The sequence below is a fragment of the Colossoma macropomum genome, unplaced genomic scaffold (assembly GCF_904425465.1).
Source record: "Colossoma macropomum unplaced genomic scaffold, Colossoma_macropomum, whole genome shotgun sequence".
NCBI classification, from domain to species: Eukaryota; Metazoa; Chordata; class Actinopteri; order Characiformes; family Serrasalmidae; genus Colossoma; species Colossoma macropomum.
In genome coordinates, this window is record NW_023494825.1 from 1,177,501 (window position 1) to 1,197,744 (window position 20,244).

Here is a 20,244-nt window from a genome sequence, read left to right on the forward strand (position 1 = left end):
TGATCAGCAGTGCTGTGTGGTCAGTAGTTTGATCTGCAGTGTTGTGTGGTCAGTAGTTTAATCTGCAGTGCTGTGTGGTCAGTAGTTTGATCAGCAGTGCTGTGTGGTCAGTAGTTTAACCTGCAGTGCTGAGTGGTCAGTAGTAATAAAAGTCACTGCACTGACAGTGAGATATAACTTCCGTAGTGGTTACAGGCTTCATTGGTATCAGTCTTGAAAGAATCTTTCGCTGCACAGTCAAAGTAAATGTGCTGCAGTGATTTTGTCCACCAAGTTCTCTGAATGCTAATGATTCCCTGAACAGAATTATGGGATTGCTTATTTCAAGAAGGACACATGCAAACACACACAGTCTAAGTTCTAATGGTTCTGTTGTCATTTGAAAACCCTGAAAGTCAAAATGTACTGCAACACTACTGAAAACCAAACGCTGCAGTGACCTCTGACTGGGGCTTTAAGAGAGTCATCAATGTGTTCTGGTCAGTAGTTTGAAAACACAGAGTCAGGATTTACTGATACACTGAAGTGATGAACAGATTTTGATGCAGCCCCACTTGTGCTGACATAAACCACTGATATTCAACAAAGAGTCATTTTAAAATATGTTAAAGTTTAATATTTCCCTTCCACCATCACAGAAGATCTCTGACAACTGACATGTGCAGTCTTCTTATTAAAGCTTACACAGACTCAACTATAGAAAACACAGTGTGAAACATTACATAACGGGAAAAAAACAACACAAGAACACAGTTATCAGAACTGGAAAACACAGGACCTGCTCATATTCCTATGTAGACATTCACCAACTCATCACACGACTCACCGAACATCAGCTCTCTAACCAGTCTGAGAGTCTGTTTCACACTGAGGGTCAAATGCACAAACAGTAAAAGCAGAAATAATAAAGTTACCTGATTCTGAGGTCTGAGTCTTTCAGAGTCTTTCAGAGTCTTTCAGGGTCTTTCAGAGTCTTTCAGAGTCTTCAGGTAGAAAAGTTCAGCTCTGTCTTTATCAGGATCTCCAGTCCTACAGTAGAGACACTCATCAGCTCATATATGATAATACGATCTGTAGTTTCTTACAGTCGACCAGTTTATTATATCACACTCCTGAACACACACTCAGCTCCTCTACTGGACTTTAGACTGAATGATAAACTAGCTGTAACTTCCTTTTCCTTAGAAAGAGAAAACCAGTTGGAGCACATTCAGTCAAATTAGAGTGTATCTGAAATCCAATTTTAACAAGACTGGCCAGACACTGTTTTGCTGGACCATCAGCTACACTGCATTTGTCAGCCAGTGTCTGTTAAACTGAGTATATTTATATGCAGGATTTAATGTACTGGGTGCAAAATTAACATTCAGTCCTGTCTGCAGCGTCTGGTGGAGAACAAAATTTTACCAGTCAAGTTTTGTCACTACACAAGTAACGTACTACTGCTACTGCTGCTACTACTAGAGTGCTGTGAAAATTTATTTGCCCCCTTCCCAATTTCCCAGACCTGCTGAATCTAAATGTCACTTCTGGTAATGTGAAGCAGGCTAGAAGCCCAAAATGTCAAAAACATTAAGCTTTCAATGGGCTTAACTACTGAATAATACTTTCTGTTTTCCCACAGCTATATACAAGTATCAGAAGTGGATATATTGCTCTATCATCACTTCACATGCTTACATGCTATATTAATTGTGGAGAGCTAGAGAATTAAGAGCTAAAAGCCTGTGTTAACGTCACATTCACAAACAAGGCCTCTATCTACTGTTTTTACCAGCTAACATGAACAAGCTCACTGTGTCACACATAAACCAGCGATCTCTGTAATATTAACATTTAAAAAGGAAATGAGAACTTTTATGTTGTGTGAATTTGATAAGAATTTATTTTGTAACTAACTGGTAGCTGTGCAGTTGGTTAATTGGCTCCAGGTGCTGAATTATCAGTAGTTGTATGTCTGTCACAGAGTGTGACTCTCCTACACACAGTGTCCTCTCCCGTCTTCAAAAATCATTTTTACAAACTGTTCACATTAAACTATTATGACAGCCTTTTTGCTACCTGGTAATTACAGGATGCTGTGTTGGGGTTTTAAACAAAAATGTACAGTAAGTAAACACCAGCCTGCTAGCAGCAGTGCTCACAGTAGGCTGGGTAATGTTGGTATTTCAGAGACATTAAATTAAATAATTGTGCTTCAGTGTTTTCTTCCTCCATTCAGCGCCTCACTAAACGTGTTTGACCGTTTCATTGTTATTCATTGTCTAATGGAGAATTATCTGATATCTGATATAACACATGATATACTACATTAACTTATACATTAAACTACTAGCATGTATTTAAAAGCCTCGTCCAAATTCAGAATAAATAACAACGATAACTTGGCAAGACTGACCTCAACAGGTCACAGTCGATTTTACCTTTGTTAATAACAGATACTGCACATATTTATTATCCCTCATATCTCAACACTCTTCTCTCTATATTACACACATATAGGTGTGTGTGGCTAGAGAGAGAGAGGAAGAGCAAGAGAGAGAGGGAGAGCAAGAGAGAGAGAGAGCCAGAGAGAGAGAGAGAGAGAGAGAGAGAGAGAGAGAGAGAGAGAGAGACACAGAGAGAGGGGGAGAGAGAGAGAGAGAGACAGGTAGAGACAGGTAGAGAGAGGACAAAAGGATGTAACAGTGTAAATGTTCAGCATTTTGTTACCACTAGAGGGCGACACTGGGTCGTATATGAAGAAACACTGAAATGAAACTGAAAGTAACTGCAGTGGTTAAAGAAGGACAGAAGCTGCAGATTTCAGTTCTCTGGACTTCACTCTAAGTTCGTTAGGTTTGGCTGCTCTAATGTGAAACAGTGTAAAACAAAATGATTTTGGTTTCTTTAAGTGAATCTGATTGAACTCTGAAGTATTAAGATTAATTTAATTTAATTCAATCAAATATTTTCATTAGATTTTTAATTATTGTGTTTTTGTTTGAAATCCACAAATTAAATGAGTGACTGCAGTGGAGATATTTTTGCATTTACTCCCAAATGTGTTAAAATATTACAGTTATAATTTTACTCTAGCGCTGTATTGATAAGAGCAAAAAAACAGCGCCTCCCGCAGGTCCTAGTGCTCTGTGATCGCTGTGAAATCTGGTCTAAAATCCCCTAAACTTGTCCTAGCGTCGCCCCCTGAGGGTCTTTTTTCTGGCTAGATTATTTTTCTGTTAAAAATAGACCTAAATAGATGAACTGTTTAAGGACACTGAGTCTGTGTTTATTCCTCTTTCAGCTCTTCAGAGTCACAGTCTGCACAGCTCCTGTCTTCAGTGTTATTCTAAATAATAAATTATGGTGTTTATTTTTTCACGTTCATTGTGTTTTCTTTCCGTTTCACTCAGTGTTTTGTTTGTTTGTTTGATTATATCCTGTCGTTTAATAAACTCACTTCTTGCACCTATTTGGAGTCTTCACATTAGTAAGTACCCACACAGACCTGAACCACGAAGCCCACGTAAAGCCGAAATCCTCCATCCAGGTGTATCACCACCTAACAATCATATTTACTATTATTTGGTAAATAACTGAATCACTTAATTACACACAGATCTGTTCCTGTGTACCACTGATCTACATCTGTTATCAGAAACCTGTAAAACCGATTAAAATGGAGCTTATTAAGGATTCTAGGAGTGACAACAAACAGACAGCGTAGTACAGATTACTTTCACTGTCTCAACAACGTTGTCACAACCTCCTACAATGCTGTCAGATAACATCACAACTTTCTGAGGAATTACATTTCAGCACTGTGACAGCGTAACTGTGTTGGCAGGGAATCAGTGCACAGCCCATATGTACCACCTTTAAATCCACTCCAGCTGTGATAAACAAGGGGAGACCACTTTTCTCAGGCTCTGGTTACAGATGTTCCCCTGTGTTCTCAGTGTAAAGGTGGTACAGTTTGACTGAAAGTTACTGAGTTAAATGATCAGCACAGGTAAATTATCAGCATCATTACTGTACTTTAAATCCGCTCCAGCTTTTTCTCTTTAAGGGGGAACCACTTTCCAAGGCTGCCAGTAAAACCTCTTCCCTGCTGTGTTCTTATTATTAAAGGATAAAGAAAACCTGTTGTGTTCAAAGGTAGATCAGATGCTCACTTTCACTACTGTCACCCTCTAATTTAATTTCAGTTGTGTTGTACTGTAAAATATGGGAGAAACTCTTTTTCTATCAGTACCAGGTAACTGTTCCCTCTGTGTTCTAGTGTAGAACAACTGTACTGATGAAAACTATAAAGAAAAGACTCAGTACTACCATAACAGTAAGACGTATATTAGGAACCTAGGAGCCCTTAGATAAGTAGTCTAAAATAATAACACAGACTAATAACTGTGTCTGTAATGCAGTTATTTATTGTTTATTTCAGCAACAAAGCTTTCAAATGTTTCAAATCTATTTACAGAACTTAGTGAGACTGACGGCTGTGGGACAATCACAGTACACCTTAAAAATCACTGTCTGAACAATAGAAAGTCTCTATATGTGCAGTAATTAAATGAGAAATGGTGCTTTAAAGCTATGTTACTATGTTGTAGTTGAAAATGGAGCGAAGCTAGCATTAGCAAGTTTACTCACCTACTGTCTGAGCATTAAAGCCTCTGATAACAACAGATTTTATACTTTAAAACACGTTTAACTACAAACCATTTTACAAACAATGTGAAAATTTGCTGAATGGGTTGATATGGAGCATTTGAGCAAAATCATTAAACATTTTTAATGTAAAAGAATACAAATCATTTCCTGAACACAGAGCAGCATAAAGCATTTTAACACCGCTGTTAAATTTTTAAGAGCTTTTAAATTCATTATAGGAGTTTAAACAGCGCCTCATGTACGTTCATGAGCTGCTCCGCTCGTCAATCAATCATCACACTCTAGCAGTAAAGCCCGCCTCCTGCTGCCCAAAACCTGTTTGCTATAGAAAAAGGAAATATAAAGGTGAGATTTCTTTGTTTTTTAGTGAAATCCATCCTTCTACTGTCTAAAACTAAAGGAAAGTTCTGGTTCAGTGATTAGAAACTATTTTAACTTTTTGTTTTCAGCCGTTGAGCTCCATTAACTCCCATTCATTGAGGACTCACTCGCGGGCGCCCTCTGCTGATTAGCAGTCCTGTTTTTGATATAACAGGGAGAACAGGAAGTGGCCAGGCTCCTCATAAACCGGCTCTGACTGTAGCTTAAACCGCTCTGAAGTTATGAAGGCTAGAACTCAACTGAGCATTTTGGGTTCTGGAGTCTGAACGTGTCAGCGCCCTCGACTCCAGTTGAAGCTCTGACTGAGACACAGTTTTCCAGCAGTACAGGTTTCTACATCTACACTCTCAGACAGCACGTTAATCAGAGCAACACAGTAAAAGAACAGCAATGAAATTACAAGTAGAACATCTGAAATCAAAATTAAGCTTTTTTACCTGGTTAGTTTCCCTGGTCAGGTTAAGAACGATATGGTTTAAAAGACAATTTTGTTTTCCCATAATCTTACCATCAAAATATAAAGACTTCTGTCCATCTCTAAAACATCAATAACATTTCACTTGAACTACATTACATTGACATAAACACGCCATAAACACATCATGAAAGATGTCATATACTGTCAGATGATGTTCAGTAATGAAGTTTTACCAAATCATCTTCTGAGTCTTGATTATGTTGCTGTGCAACAAAAATAATATTAACCAAAAATATCATGTTTCCCCTCCCCCCACCACCACCACCTCCACCTATTGTTGAGACAAATCCTCAGCTCGCTCAGAGCCCCTCCAAGATCCTGAGCTCAGCTCAGAAATACGTCACAGTAAAGAATGAAAATGGGTTATATTTTCTGACTCACACTGACTTTAACATAACAACAAAACCCAAAAAAGAGTGGTCTACATGACCAGGCCTTAATTAGTCTTTATCTCCTTTAGTACAAATTACTGTTGGTCAGTTTTGGTATTAAAATTATATGAAGATCTTCTGATTCTTCTCTGTCAGAAATATAAGTCAAACTAAAGCCTTCAAATTAGCAAAAGAAATATTCCAATCATTAATACCATCAATCTGACATCAACAGCTCTTCCTGTCCTTTTATCTGCTTTGATCATCTGACCCTCATTTTAATAGAGTACATTATAACACAGTACAATAGAGTTTATATAGAAAACTTGTGAAATAATTCACCTCTGTGTAAATTTTTACTGCCGTGTTCACCACCATCCAATCAGACTTTAGAAACATACTGTTCAAACTGTAAACCAGCCCTCCTGCCTGACCTCACTGACCAGTTTAGCTCTGATTAGTGATAGTAAACTACACACTGGCTGATCTACTATCTGCATTTTATACATGATCTAAATGTCTGAAAATCCTGAACCAACTGGTTTCAGTAAAACAGTGTTTTAAACTGGTACTAAACCCAATTCTGTGGTACATTTTACTCTATTAGACCGAGTTTGGTCTAAATAATGATTTGACTGTTTTCTTCCCCTGATTTACTGAAGCTGCTCGTTACTCTGCTCACATTGTGTCTTCTGTTACAGGAACATCACAGTCATGTTTGAGGTGCAGAGCTAAGAGGACGAACTCACCACAAGACCAAACCTTACGGTTCCCAGTCGAACAGGAACCTCTCAGTGAAACTAAAGAGGAATTTCACAAATTACACAGACGTTCAGCTCAAACCACCAGCTGAAAACAAACGTGTTTCAAACAGAAGATCTAAACTGTTACAGTAATAATTTGGTCTTCAGTTCAGGGCTCCAGACTGCGACCACAATTATTAATCTGCGAGTAATAAAGTAATAAATGTATTATTTTTTCCTTTTTGTTTTTATGCATTTTCTTTTACCATTTTTCATCTTAAAACGTAACTGATAGGCTTTCGTTTGGTTCCTATCATCATCACTGTGAACAATTCTGACTCTAAGTCTCTCTAGAACCAGGCGTTTCATACCAAACTGCTCTGCATGATGTTGTTGGCATGTTAACAATTTAATTTTGCTAAAAATAATATAATATTTTTTGTTAAAAATATTTTGGCTGTGTCCCAAACTGACACAAAGTCTCAGTAGACTGTGAGTAATCAGCGCTTCTATTAGTTAATTTGGCTCTTATTATGTAGGGAATATAAACGTTTGTCTGAAAGCTTCAGGAGCTCTTTTTACTTTTCTGCTGTAACTTTTTAGTCCAGACATCATCAAACCCACTGCAGCAGCTCTTTATTCTGGACAATTTCAGCTCAAAACACAACAGATTATAAAACCTCTGTACCTTTCAAAGCTCTGAGCCTCCTGTGGTGTTTCGGCTCTCGGCCTGGACTTTTATGGTGGGAGAGCTTTTTCCCTCTGAGCTGATGTTTCTCTGAACTCAGATCAGCTCTTTGATAACGAGGCCGTCCTCAGTTTCCCTTCTCTTTCTCCTCCACTGCTCCTCACTCATTCACCAATAATGACCTGAGATTAAACAAACATTTATTACTCAACCTTTAATAATATTAATAACAAAACAAGTTATTATGATTAGAAGTCCACGTCTAAAAGACGACACTGATCATAAAACTATGAGAAACCATAACGAGTAACTGAACAGAGTAACTACTGAAATTTGGGAAATTATGAAGACTGGATTCGGGATTTTTTGGACAGTAGGTTAAAGTGATGTTCACCACAAAAGCTACTCTGAGCTGCTGAAATTAAAAACACAATGATCACTCAATATGGCTGCAAACAACAACTTCCTGGAACCAAGACCGTAATGATAATGAGGACATTGGGTCCAGCTGGACGTATAAAATAGGTTTATTTGCTTCATGAAAAAAATACACACTGAAAACCCCCATAGGAATTGTGGGCCGATGCAGATTTCCAGTATTTGTCATATAAGAAATCTAAGCTGAGCGGTCAGTCAGGGTTGACAGTGCGCTGCTCTGAGTGGACCCTCCGTGAAGCCCCCCCATGTGGTCAGAGATGGAATAAAAATTACTACTATTCGTTTTTTGTGTTTGTGCCATTAAAAGAAACATTCCAGCTGTTTTAATTCTCCAGTTGTGAAGCCATGAAGGTTTGACTGTTACGTCATTCAGCCCCCCATCAACGTCCAAATCACACCAAAAGGGTCTCATTCGTTTTTGCTGTTTGTGCCGTTAAAAGAAACGTTTGAGCTCTTTTAATTCTTAAGTTGTTGTATAACCAGGTTTTGTCACTAGTGATGACATCTTCACCACAGGATCAACACCGGTTGATGGTGAAGATCTGAGAAAGGCCTTTTGGCCTCCTGAGCAGCCGCTGACCCTGATCACCACAGAGTCGTCTGGCTTTATCAGCTTTAATCATTCAGCTTCATCACTGCAGTAAAAGTCCAGAGCTGAACTGAAAGATGAGTAAAATCACTGCTTTACTCTTTAAGAACATTTTCAAAACCAGTCAGGGTTTTGTGAGGCTACACTTAGTTTAAGGATCAACAACATTCATGTTGGTCTTTCAGTGTATCTTGTGCGCTCATGTTAATGTGTGACCTAATAAAATGCTCATCAAATATCAACGAACATTTACTGGAACCACCAGGAACAGATTTTAACAGTGACCAAGGTGGACATTATCCCACTCTGGAGCGTTTGTGGATGTAATCTGTGGGACGTTGATGGGGGGCTGAGTGACGTCACTTATTTAAAAATATTTTTAGCCTATAACTTAATAATTAAAAGAGCTCAAACGTTTATTTTAACAGCACAAACGAATATTAGCACTTTATTCCATCTCTGGCCACATGGGGGGGCTTCACGGAGGTCTGAGTGACGCTGATCTGCCGCACAACGAGGCTCCAACAGACAGAGAGCTCAGCTAGATCAGCTACTTCAGCTCCCCTTACCGAGCATCAGAGACAGGATCCCCCAGAGAGACAGAAACAGGGTCTAAAACCTGTTAGTGCGGTTTAATTTCAGCACTGCTCTCCTTTTAAAGCGGATTCTGCCCACTGAAGTCTGTTAGTCCGGGCTGTAGCTCCACTTGATCCAGCGCTGCTGAACAATCCTCGTTTCTGTTCTGCTCTGAGCTGAAAAAGGTCTCCGGGTCCCGAGCGGCTCCATACAGACTGTGAACGCCGTTTGGAGGAGGTTTTATCGGTGAGTAAACCGGTAATTTAGCTGGCGTTGATGCTGTGAGCGAGTCGCTGTGAGCAGCTCGTAACGGTCGCGTTCGGTTTAAACAGACACCGCGAGCGCCGGAGAGAGCGCGCGCTGCAGAGCGCGGCCGGGTAAACACTCCCGCCGGATCTGATTGGTCTAAAACTCCTGACCGGCACTCGATTCTCCTCTGATCTGCTCCGCTCAGCTCTGCTCTGCTGAATGACCCGCGCTGTGTTTTAAATCCAGACGCGGCTGAAAAGTAAAACTCTTACATATTCAACATTTTAGCGCTTCATTCCTCCGAGAACCGAAGAGTCTCGATTCACTGAGTCACTGGACAAGAGTCGATTCATACTCCCTGACGCGGTGGAGTCGAAGAATCAATTCTTTTGGGATCGACTCCTCATCACTACTTCAGCCTTGTATGATTCATCACCATAGCAAAGAAAGCGCGGGTACGACGGAGGAAAGAAAGGCGAATTAAACCAAAGCAGCTCCACATTTTCTCTGAGGGGAAGTTTAATTTATTAAACTGATGATTTATTTAGTTAAAGTCTGTTAATGTTGAGATGAACTGAACTGAGTGTGGAACCTGATTTAGTTACCTAGAACGTGTTAACTGGTCAGTTTTGTCCAGTTAAAGTACAGCAGGTAGCGTTAGCTAAAAGGCTAATATTAGCTGAGCGGTTAAACTCTCATTAAAACTCTGTACCGGTGTTCGGTGTGAGACGCTGAGCTAACTATGCTAACTATGCTAACTAATAACGGCAGAGCGGTTAAACTCTCGTTAAAACTCTGTACCGGTGTTCGGTGTGAGACACTGAGCTAACTATGCTAACTATGCTAACTATGCTAACTAATAACGGCAGAGCGGTTAAACTCTCATTAAAACTCTGTACCGGTGTTCGGTGTGAGACGCTGAGCTAACTATGCTAACTAATAACGACCGAGAGGTTAAACTCTCATTAAAACTCTGTACCGGTGTTCGGTGTGAGATACTGAGCTAACTATGCTAACTAATAACGGCCGAGAGGTTAAACTCTCATTAAAACTCTGTACCGGTGTTCGGTGTGAGACGCTGAGCTAACTGTGCTAACTAATAACGGCCGAGAGGTTAAACTCTCATTAAAACTCTGTACCGGTGTTCGGTGTGAGACGCTGAGCTAACTATGCTAACTAATAAATATTGTAACAAGCTTTGTTTGTCAGCAGTGTGTCGACTTTAGTATGACTGTTTTTGAATAAAAGGCTTGTAATGAGGTAAACATTCCACATTTTTAAACTATTTATTGTCATCATAATATTGTGATTTGTGATAAAAAGTTATGGTGATGTATTGTTTTTATGAGTAAATGCCTACTAATAACACAGCTGTTGAACCAGTGGTATATGCGTTAGACCAATCAGAACAGTCATACACCTGTGTTCTGTGTACATGACAACAACCAGAAATAACGAACAGTTAAGAGTAAAAATAATCAGTTTTAATTTTAGTCACAATGTTGTTCAGAAAAATCACAGTTAGATATTTTTCTCAAATTGTTCAGTCGTTCGATCTAGAGGAAGATGATCAACTTCCAAAGTAGGGATGCATCGATACCATTGTTTAAGACCGAGTACAGATTTTTAGTACTCGCTGATACAGAGTCTGATGCAGAGTCTGATACTGTGTCTGATAAAGTCTGATGCAGAGTCTGATACTGTGTCTGATAAAGTCTGATGCAGAGTCTGATACAGTCTGATACCACACTGAGTGACCTGTTTATAATCAGGCAGCGGTCAGTGTAAATGACTGCAGTGAACCTGAACTGTTAAATCATTAAAGTCCAGCTGAATTTAAATGAAGTCTTTAGCTCTCTGTGCTATATTGGATCGAGCAGCGCTGCAGTGGAGAACAGCAGGTTTAGCTCCACGTCTGAAAAGCTCTTCTGTACAGCTGGAGTTTTGATCCTCATCTGTGTCTTTCATTACAGTCTCTGTAGCTCAGTGATGGCAGGAATCACATCAGAGGCTCATCACTGAGCTGCAGCTGAAAGTCCTCTAAATCCAGACATACACTGTGTGACTTTAGAAATCTACTTTGGTGATTCACTTTGTTTGAATAGTCCATCATGTACAGACAAAACCTATGATTTATAAACTCACACTGGGTGAAGACGCTCAGTCTGTGCTACATGAAGCCTCTACAGACTCTCTGTCTATGAAACTCAGTAGCTCTGCTAAGACTGATGACTGAAGCTAAAATCCAGGCGGTGATGTTTATCTTTATTGTGTGAAATAGTAAAAACAGAAATTAACAATATATAGACAAATGATAGTTTTGCTTATCTGTTTTCTTATCTGGAGTTAATGATGAGATTATGACGGTAGGAACTGTCATACTGTAACAGCTACTGTCCTCAATTGAGTCCTAACTGAAGTTGTCATGGAGACTAAATAGAAGCCTGTCTAGCTGGGTCCAGAAACAGTGAAAATATTTTTTATTATTGTGTAAAAGACGCAACCAACACTGCACTGTTTAGGTTCAGCTCATTAGCTCCTCTGAAGAGGCTGCTTCTCTAACTCACCCACCACCTCCTTTGGCTGTTTAAACCATATTTTCAGACTCTAACCTTCACTGACATCACCTGAAGAGTAACTTACAGTCCTGTGCTTAATTCGTTGTTGTTGATTTTTCCTTTCGTTCAGTTAACCAGTTATCTGTTCCTTAACTTAATTAAAGATTTTTGAGTATCAGAATTGGTCAGAATGCACATCCCTCGTATATACATTCGCCAACTAATGACCAGTTAATGTTCATTCAGTTTATTTACTGAATGTTTCTCCCCTTTTAGATTCATGCCTCCAGGCCACAATTTAGTTTAAGATATATTCAGCTTTTTTGACAATGATTCAAAATAGTAATAAAACCAGCCACAAAAGAAAAACTCAAAACTGATGCACCAACAAACAATATTTAAAAAATCCATAAACAATTGAAGATATCGAACATTTATTTTAGTGATAAAAATCAATTTAGCAGCTCTAGAAACTCCTCAATAATAAACTATAGGAGTCCCACAAAAGAGCCTTTCACAAGTCTCTGTTCCAGCCACTCCCACCCTGTTCCAGGAGTCCAGTCCATATTCCTCTAAGCTTTCCCAGCTCTACAGCAGTTCATTCTGGAAATCCACTCTAGTCCTTCGGGGCTCCAGGTGAGGATCTCAGCTGCTGTGAAGGGCGAAGGGTGAAGTAAACAGTCGTCCCAACCTTAGAAGTAGCAGATCTGCCTTAAACTTTTACACAATACAGTTTTATATGTCCCTTTATCAGAACTGTGTCCTGTGCCTTCAGGAGTTTTTCACTGCCTGCTCTTCAGCTGATGTGCTACTCCTGCAGTTTCCCTCAGGTCTGCTGCTCGTGTCTCCTTCTCCTCCTGGAGAAAACAGAAGCAGGGCTCCTCCTGCTCTAGTAGAAATGAGTTCAGAGCTAACACCAGCATTCAGTTACACACTTTTACTTCCATTAGAATTAGGCAAAAAATTATCAGCATGATATTTTCTCGATCAAAAATCATGTTTATCAGTTATATCAGCCCACCAGTACATGCGGTCTGCTGCAGCTTTGACCTGCTTTCTGTTTTATTTTTAGTTTATGCACTTTTTTAACATGAGCCGTTTTAATGAAAACCTTTGGTCAAAACACCAAGTAACACAACATTCGTTCGTGGACTCTTTCTGGTGGCAACTTGTGGCAACTTATGTGTTAATAGCGCCCCCTGCTTGAGAAACCTCAGACTGCAAGTTATTTCCAAAGCCACACCCACATGCTTCACATATTTAAAAAAATCAAGGTGTCATTCTGGAATTCAGTTGTAGATGCTTTTAGAAATGCATGTAAAATTATATTTTAACAATTAACTCATCTAAACCACACGGATACTTAACCTGTGTGGAAAATGCTGCAGTTTTTTCTCAGACAATAAATCTCACAGCAGAGACACCGGAAATTTACTCAGCCGTGGCTTAAAATCCTCGGGTAATGTGCTCGATTTCTGTATTAGTTTAAAAAATAGATGATTATAAAATGGTTAGTTCCAGTCCTAACATCTGATTGGCTGAACTGCACTTTAAGCCATTGTAAAATAGCGGTATAAACACACCTATGACGCCTCACAGCACCTGAACTCTGTATTATGTAGTCCTTGTGCTGTAAATGGAATAATTGACTCTAAAGCTGCATGGAAGACTGAGTTTACTGATGAAGCAAGAACCTGTTTTTTTAAATTGAGAGGTTGGCAACTAAAACTAGACTGTGCAGCTAAATAACAGGCTAAAACAAACATGCTAAACAGCTCCATCACTAATATCACAGGCTTGAATTAGACTACTTACTATATTATTCACAGTAAAAGTAGCATCACACAGGCAGCTTCTTAACAATCCTCTCTCTCCCACTCTCTCTCTCTCTCTCTCTCTCTCTCTCTCTCTCTTTCTTTCTTTATATTTTTCCCTAAAGGAACATGAAGCCCAATTTCCCAGTATATATATCAAGCTGATTAATGGTAAATTAGTTCTCTCCAGTTTGCCTCTCTGGTTCTCTGCCAGTTTCATAACCGATTATCACCTTTTAATCATCATCATCGATGATATCTGATTACACAGCACTGTCACCCAGCCCTAGTTAGAAGTAGACAGTGGGCTTTTCTAATCAACCTTTCTCTTTCTTTCTCCACAGGGGCTGCAGCAGAGGTCCACAGAACACAGCGGCGCTCGTGGCTGGATCGCCCAGGTGAGCGTTCTCTTTCTTCTTATACAGGGACCGGGACAGGTGAGTCTACGAATGAACAGCTCTGTGTAATAGAGTTAGTAGAGGGTCTCAGTCACAGTCGGTCCAAACACAGACCTTTACTGTCTAATTCATTCAAACACAGCTCACACGTGAAGAAAGAAACTCATTTAAATGGTTTTACCCTTAACGCCAGTCAAATCACAGAAAGCTTTATGTAGCCACACTTTAATAAGACTGGAGTTTACCTTGTGACACTCAGTGGAGACTTTACTAGATTCATCTGCCTTGTATCTACATTCATTCTCCATTTTCCGTCCATTTTCTATCTTTACGTCCATCTGTTTTTGTTTCTCTACATTATTGGTCAGCCTGTCTTTACTCCCTTCATCAGTGGTCAAGTCCCCAATGGACCACTTTGAGCAGATGTTTTCTGGATGGTGGACGTTTCCCAGCCGTGAAGTAACGCTGACATGTTAGTGTCATAAATAATATCTTTGTGGTTAATTAGAATATACAAATATAAAGTGTGACAATTTAACCTTTAAGTAAATTTAGTCTTTAAAAAACAAGGCTTAAGACTTCAGACTTAAAACAGAAAGCAAGGTATTACCTAGTTTTTCTGTGGATTGCCGTGGGGGCAGCTGGACAACACAGGGCACAAATGTTGGAACTTGGAAGTGCGGAAGTGCAGCGACCGGACAGTCTGTGGCTGCACACTACATTAAGAGCTAGGTCAGGAATCGCAACCCACATGTTATTAAGAGCCATTTTGTCCTTTCAACCAAAATCAAACCACCGTGGCAGCCTCAACATTTTGAGTGCATTTTAACATCTCAGCTGTAAATATGTCTCAGTATGTGCTGATGTTTTAGAACAGGTTAAAAATATAATACAAACAAAAACGCAGACTTACTTTGCTCTGCTTTAATCTTTAGCTCAGCTGTAGCCGCTTTTCTTGCATCACCATGTTTTCCACAAAAGTAGAACAGTTTCTTGTAAAATGTCTCTCGATGTTCTCCATTTTACGGGGCTGAAGTCACTTCTCATTCTCCAGCTTCTCGTTCGAATTTTCCACCTTAAATTGTGCCTAAGGGGCCAGAATTTAACTGCTGCACCATTTAAGGTCCACTTCCATTTAATTTATTAATAAAATATATTGGAAGTAAATTCATTGTGGCTCATTACAAATACTTTGCTTTAAAAGTACCAAGTTGTCACACAGTGAGAAAAAAAGAAATCCTGTATTGGAAAAAGATGCATCGATAATCGTTTTATAATCGCATCGCAGCCTCTGAATCGTAATCGAATCGAACCGTGAGGTGCCTAGAGATTCCCACCCCTATTGCACGTAGATATACATACATAGATGCTGGGTTGGGTCCAACCAAGCACGTCAACAGTGTTTCCACTTTGGGGCGGTCAACATCGCTGCTGGACTGCATTCAGTACCATTACAGAGCGGCAGGTTAAGATAGATACTCTCCAAAATTACACTATTTCAAGAATATTGACTCGGAAAGAGGGATAGGATTATATAACAGAGGCAATGCAGTGATCCACATTTGTTTGTGTGATGTTTATGTGGCTGTGTGGTTGGTGAAGCACAGAGAACCTGTTGGTGTGATTAAGGGAACTGATTGTGTTTTGTTACTTTTTATTAATGCCACTTTGCACATCCTTGATTTTAAACTTTAACAGGAAAAATGTATTGTTCTGTTCATCTATTATATTAGCAGGAAAGTCTATTAAAACAGTGAATTTTAAAAAAGTTATTCATGTTTGTTGTCTTCATTGTTAGTTAGCAAATGCATAAAACAACCTCGAGCTAAATGTAAAAGAGTGGTCCATTACAAAAAGTCCTGTGGTATGAGCGTGGTTTTCCTGTGGTACTGCCAAACTGAAAATTACAACTGAGGATTACCAGGATTACCACAGCACTCCCAAATGTAAAATATAATGAGAATATAACAAGTATGTCCTCAAGAAACAGCCTGCTGTATTGTTATGGTTTTTGTATGATATTACTAGAAGAACATTCACTAGGGTTTTACTTGCTGTACTTTTGTGATTCTTTTTTTTTTTGTACGTTTTGTTTTTTGATTATTGCAGAAATGTTTTTGCAGTAGCAAAAGAGCAAAAGAAAAAAATCAATTTCTTTAACCATTTACTTTACCTTAAAATGTTTAAACTTGTTTCCTTATATCATTGAAGTTCATGGCAGAATAACTTTTGATTTATCTCCATTGGTAAATGTTACAATCACAGTCAGTCACAGCCTTTTGCTCATTTGCAGAAAACATGCTATGATTAACACAACATTGATCTATTTTCAAATGTACAATTGTAACCAGAGACAACAAGCTAGGAACCAAGAGAAAACAACTTTGAACTAATAGGAAGTGAGTGTACTTAACCGGGTACTTTAGAGATAACATACCACCAAAACTTAATGCAGAAAAAGCACTTGGTTCACTCTCTTCAACATCTACATTTCTGTTTATTTTCTTAAGCAGATCAGGGCTGTCCAAAGTTAGACCATTAGGACTTTTAATTTGGCCCAACAGAAAAAGAGAACAAACTTGTTTATATACCATGTATAACTAAAATTATTATCTCCAGGTATTTGGAAAACACGAACAGTAATAAACAAATGTATTTGAGTAGTAATATAAAGATCTATATTGTTTCACCACATAAAATTACATAATAAACAGATTTTTGTTTAAATGTCCAACTTCATACTTTGACTTTGGCCTCCAGTGATGCTTTGTAAAATAATCTTGTACAGTAGTCTTATGCATTTCAAGGGTTTGCACTTTTCTATTCTGTGTCTAGATTAAAACAACGAACAAATAAACAAAAACAAAAACAAAACAGCACAGTTCATTCAGAGGTGTGAACCAGAAAAAGATATATGAGAGGACAAACAAAAGACTGGCGGGAGTTTCAGACCAATCAGAGCGCGAGACTCTTGGACGTTCGGTTTTGAAGCGCGAGCGCTCTCCGCCGTTCTTCCTTTTAAAGCCAAATGCGACCGTTACAGCCGTTTACAGTAACTAACATACGTGACTCACTCAGGTCGCTAACACGGGCAGTTTTATCGAGTTTGTTTAGCGAGTGTTAAACCTGGTCCAGACTGTCTCTTACACTCCTTACTGAGACAGCGCCGCCTGCCGGGTGACGCTTTCAGCTCCCAGAAACGAGCATTTTCAGCTGCGTAGCTGACTGAAGTTAACTGACTGGACCGAGCGGAGTGGAGACTGGAGTTACGACTGCAGCGGTCAGAATCTGCTTTTAAAAGGTGAGTAGTGACAAAATGAGATGAGCAGCCTCACTAACAGTCAGCTGGTGTAAACATTTTTTTCTGTATTTCTGGGTCGGTCTGCCAAATCAAGACACCAGCGGTAAGTTAGCGTATGTAACATAGTTAGCTAGCTTAGCGGCTAAGCGGCTTGTTTGTTTATGCCTCGCGGCGGCGTCAGATGTCTCTTAGCACCCGCTCCCAGCAGAGCACTGTAAACATACCGCCCAGCTTCAGCTCTGTACAGCTGTCTCACCCAGCAGCGCCCTGTAAACATACCGCTCAGCTTCAGCTCTGTACAGCTGTCTCACCCAGCAGCGCACTGTGAACATACCGCTCAGCTTCAGCTCTGTACAGCTGTCTCACCCAGCAGCGCACTGTGAACATACCGCTCAGCTTCAGCTCTGTACAGCTGTCTCACCCAGCAGCGCCCTGTGAACATACCGCCCAGCTTCAGCTCTGTACAGCTGTCTCACCCAGCAGAGCACTGTAAACATACCGCCCAGCTTCAGCTCTGTACAGCTGTCTCACCCAGCAGCGCCCTGTAAACATACCGCTCAGCCTCAGCTCTGTACAGCTGTCTCACCCAGCAGCGCACTGTGAACATACCGCTCAGCTTCAGCTCTGTACAGCTGTCTCACCCAGCAGCGCACTGTGAACATACCGCTCAGCTTCAGCTCTGTACAGCTGTCTTACCCAGCAGTGCACCCATGGAAGCTCATAAGGTTTGGAGAGTAGACAGGTGAGATGTTATGCTAGTGTGCAGCAGAATCAGTCAGTTGAAGCATTTAGGTAGCTGGAACAACTTAAAGGCTGCCTCAGAATTAAATCTAAGATTGATCACAGTGAAGCCAGGTTAGCACACTGAACAATACAACAATGAAACTGAACATAGTCCGTCAGTCTGTGTAGTTCAGAGAGGGTAGTAATAATTTTAATTTGCTCAGTTACATTTACTCCAGTAACGTCTTGGTGGATCTGTACTTTACAGAATATTTTTGAAATATATTATTTGTACTTTATATTAATAATCTAAGTTCATTGTTATGCTTTGCTGTTATTATCAATTTGCTGCATTTACCTCATGTGTCTGTTTTGTTTTAGATGTTTCTCATCAGAAATCATCTGAAGCTGAGCAACTGGGGAGACTTAAGTTTTAATTTTTTAAATAAAACTACATGAATGTCAGACAGATCTTTAGATTTGGTGGGTATTTCAAACAAATATATTATAAGTATTTATTGTAATACAGAAGAGCAGAATGTTTAGGTAAAGCTGGGTTACGGTATTCAAATATCTGCGCTTTGTTCATTCAATTTATTAATATGTTATTTGCCATTACAGCTGTGTTCAAAATATCGATATGGCAATATCACCAACACTGTATCAATATTTATGAATTTACTTCTTCATGGTACCTTAATGTGTAATACTGCAAGTCTCAGAGCGCTATAATTTATAGCATAAAGCATGTGCTAAACATGATCTAATAGAGTTTAGCTCTTATTAATAATCATTTAATGTAATAATTCTCTGTGAGAGAGATTAGAGGCATTGAACTCTTCAAACGTCTGGTTCTTGTCACTGCCACTGTGAACAACTCTGACTCTGTAAGTTTTTCTACAGTGGAACATTTCATATCAGGCTACTTTTTTGCATCTTAATGATGAAGTTGTGCAGAAAAAATGGTGGAATTCTCCTTTAACACAGCTTTTAACAGATACAGCTATCAGTACTAAGCTCACACCTGCCTCAACAGCAAATTATCATTTCTGTCACGTGTTGACTTTGGCATGTTAGAGGATGAAAACAATAGAATTGTGAATTATCTAATCAACTTTGCTGTTTTCAGTCCTTCCAAAGGAACATCCTCTCTTTGGGCCTCATCCAGTATGGTGGCCAAGTGGCCTCATCTTGATGCTTCTTTCATCACACTGAACATCACTGCCTGAGCATCAGCTGTGCTTGTGAGCTGGGTGCCACGCTGGAGTTCATGCATAGGTATTATTTAAAGCCTTGTCAAGTTTCTTTGTGTACTGAATGCCTGAGTCAATTTTAGATGAGTAAAATTATGTATACTGTACATTATATTCTACGTATAAAGGGAATATATAATATAAAGGGCTTTCCCTTTCATTTACTGTGTTATGTAGCTTTTTGTGCATGTAAATGCAAAGATGAGTGTTTCAGACAGAGGGTGAGTAGAGGTTTACAATATGAGAAAAATTATTTGTTTTTGGAACACTGTAGCTTGTAAATATATTACAGTAGACCCCAAAAATAAAATTATGAACATTGTACATTAGCATAATAGGTCCCCTTTAAATTCAGCCTGCTTGTGTACGCAGATCCAAAAGTCATTTCAAATTTATTGTCTTAAAATTGATTTTTCAACAGATGCATTTTCCTCATATCTCTGACAAAGAAGACCAACACTGAGAAAAAACAGAGGAAGAAGCGATGGGCTGTGAATCTGACAGCTCTCTCACTCATCACAGATTTAACTCTAAAAGGAGAGATCGGTAACATTAGCAGTGTGATATAAGTAATGTCAGTGTTCAGGCATTATGGCATGGACATAACTCAATGTGCATATCTGTGTCCTGTTTCCTGTGTCCACATATGTCCACATAAAATGTCCACAGCTTGGCTCTATTCCAGCTACCAGCACATCTGAGTCTGGTATTAATTGTTTGACAGCTGATCATTATCTGGCTCAGGTATGTTAGGAGTGCTGCTGGGGTTCAGACCTCTGTATTACTCTGTTGGTCAGTTTTTCTTTTTAGTCCATATGAATTTGTCTTAAAATTGTTTCCCATCATTTATAATTGTTCATAGTACTACGTTGCTAATAACTTTAGCATAACTTATATACGGAATAACAGCAGACCTTGAAATCAGATTCATTGGTTTGTGGAACTGTGTATTTATTGCAGTATATTCCAGATTTCTACTCAAAGTCAGTTAACATGTTTTTCCTTGTCTGTAGCACATATCAAGTGTG

The 20,244-nt window shown here is 39.3% G+C and overlaps 1 protein-coding gene across 4 annotated transcripts in view; it reads right to left on the reverse strand.

Annotated features, from left to right (window-relative positions):
* The window catches only part of LOC118800201 (NACHT, LRR and PYD domains-containing protein 12-like), a 95,524-nt gene extending 94,336 nt beyond the window's left edge, over positions 1 to 1,188 (reverse strand). For 3 of the 4 annotated variants that reach the window (XM_036560391.1, XM_036560389.1, XM_036560387.1), the window contains exon 1: positions 915 to 1,188. The gene's annotated coding sequence lies outside the window, so the exon portion shown is untranslated. The remainder of the gene's footprint in view (positions 1 to 914) is intronic. The other variant, XM_036560392.1, reaches the window with a different exon arrangement.
* Positions 1,189 to 20,244: the final 19,056 nt, after the last annotated feature.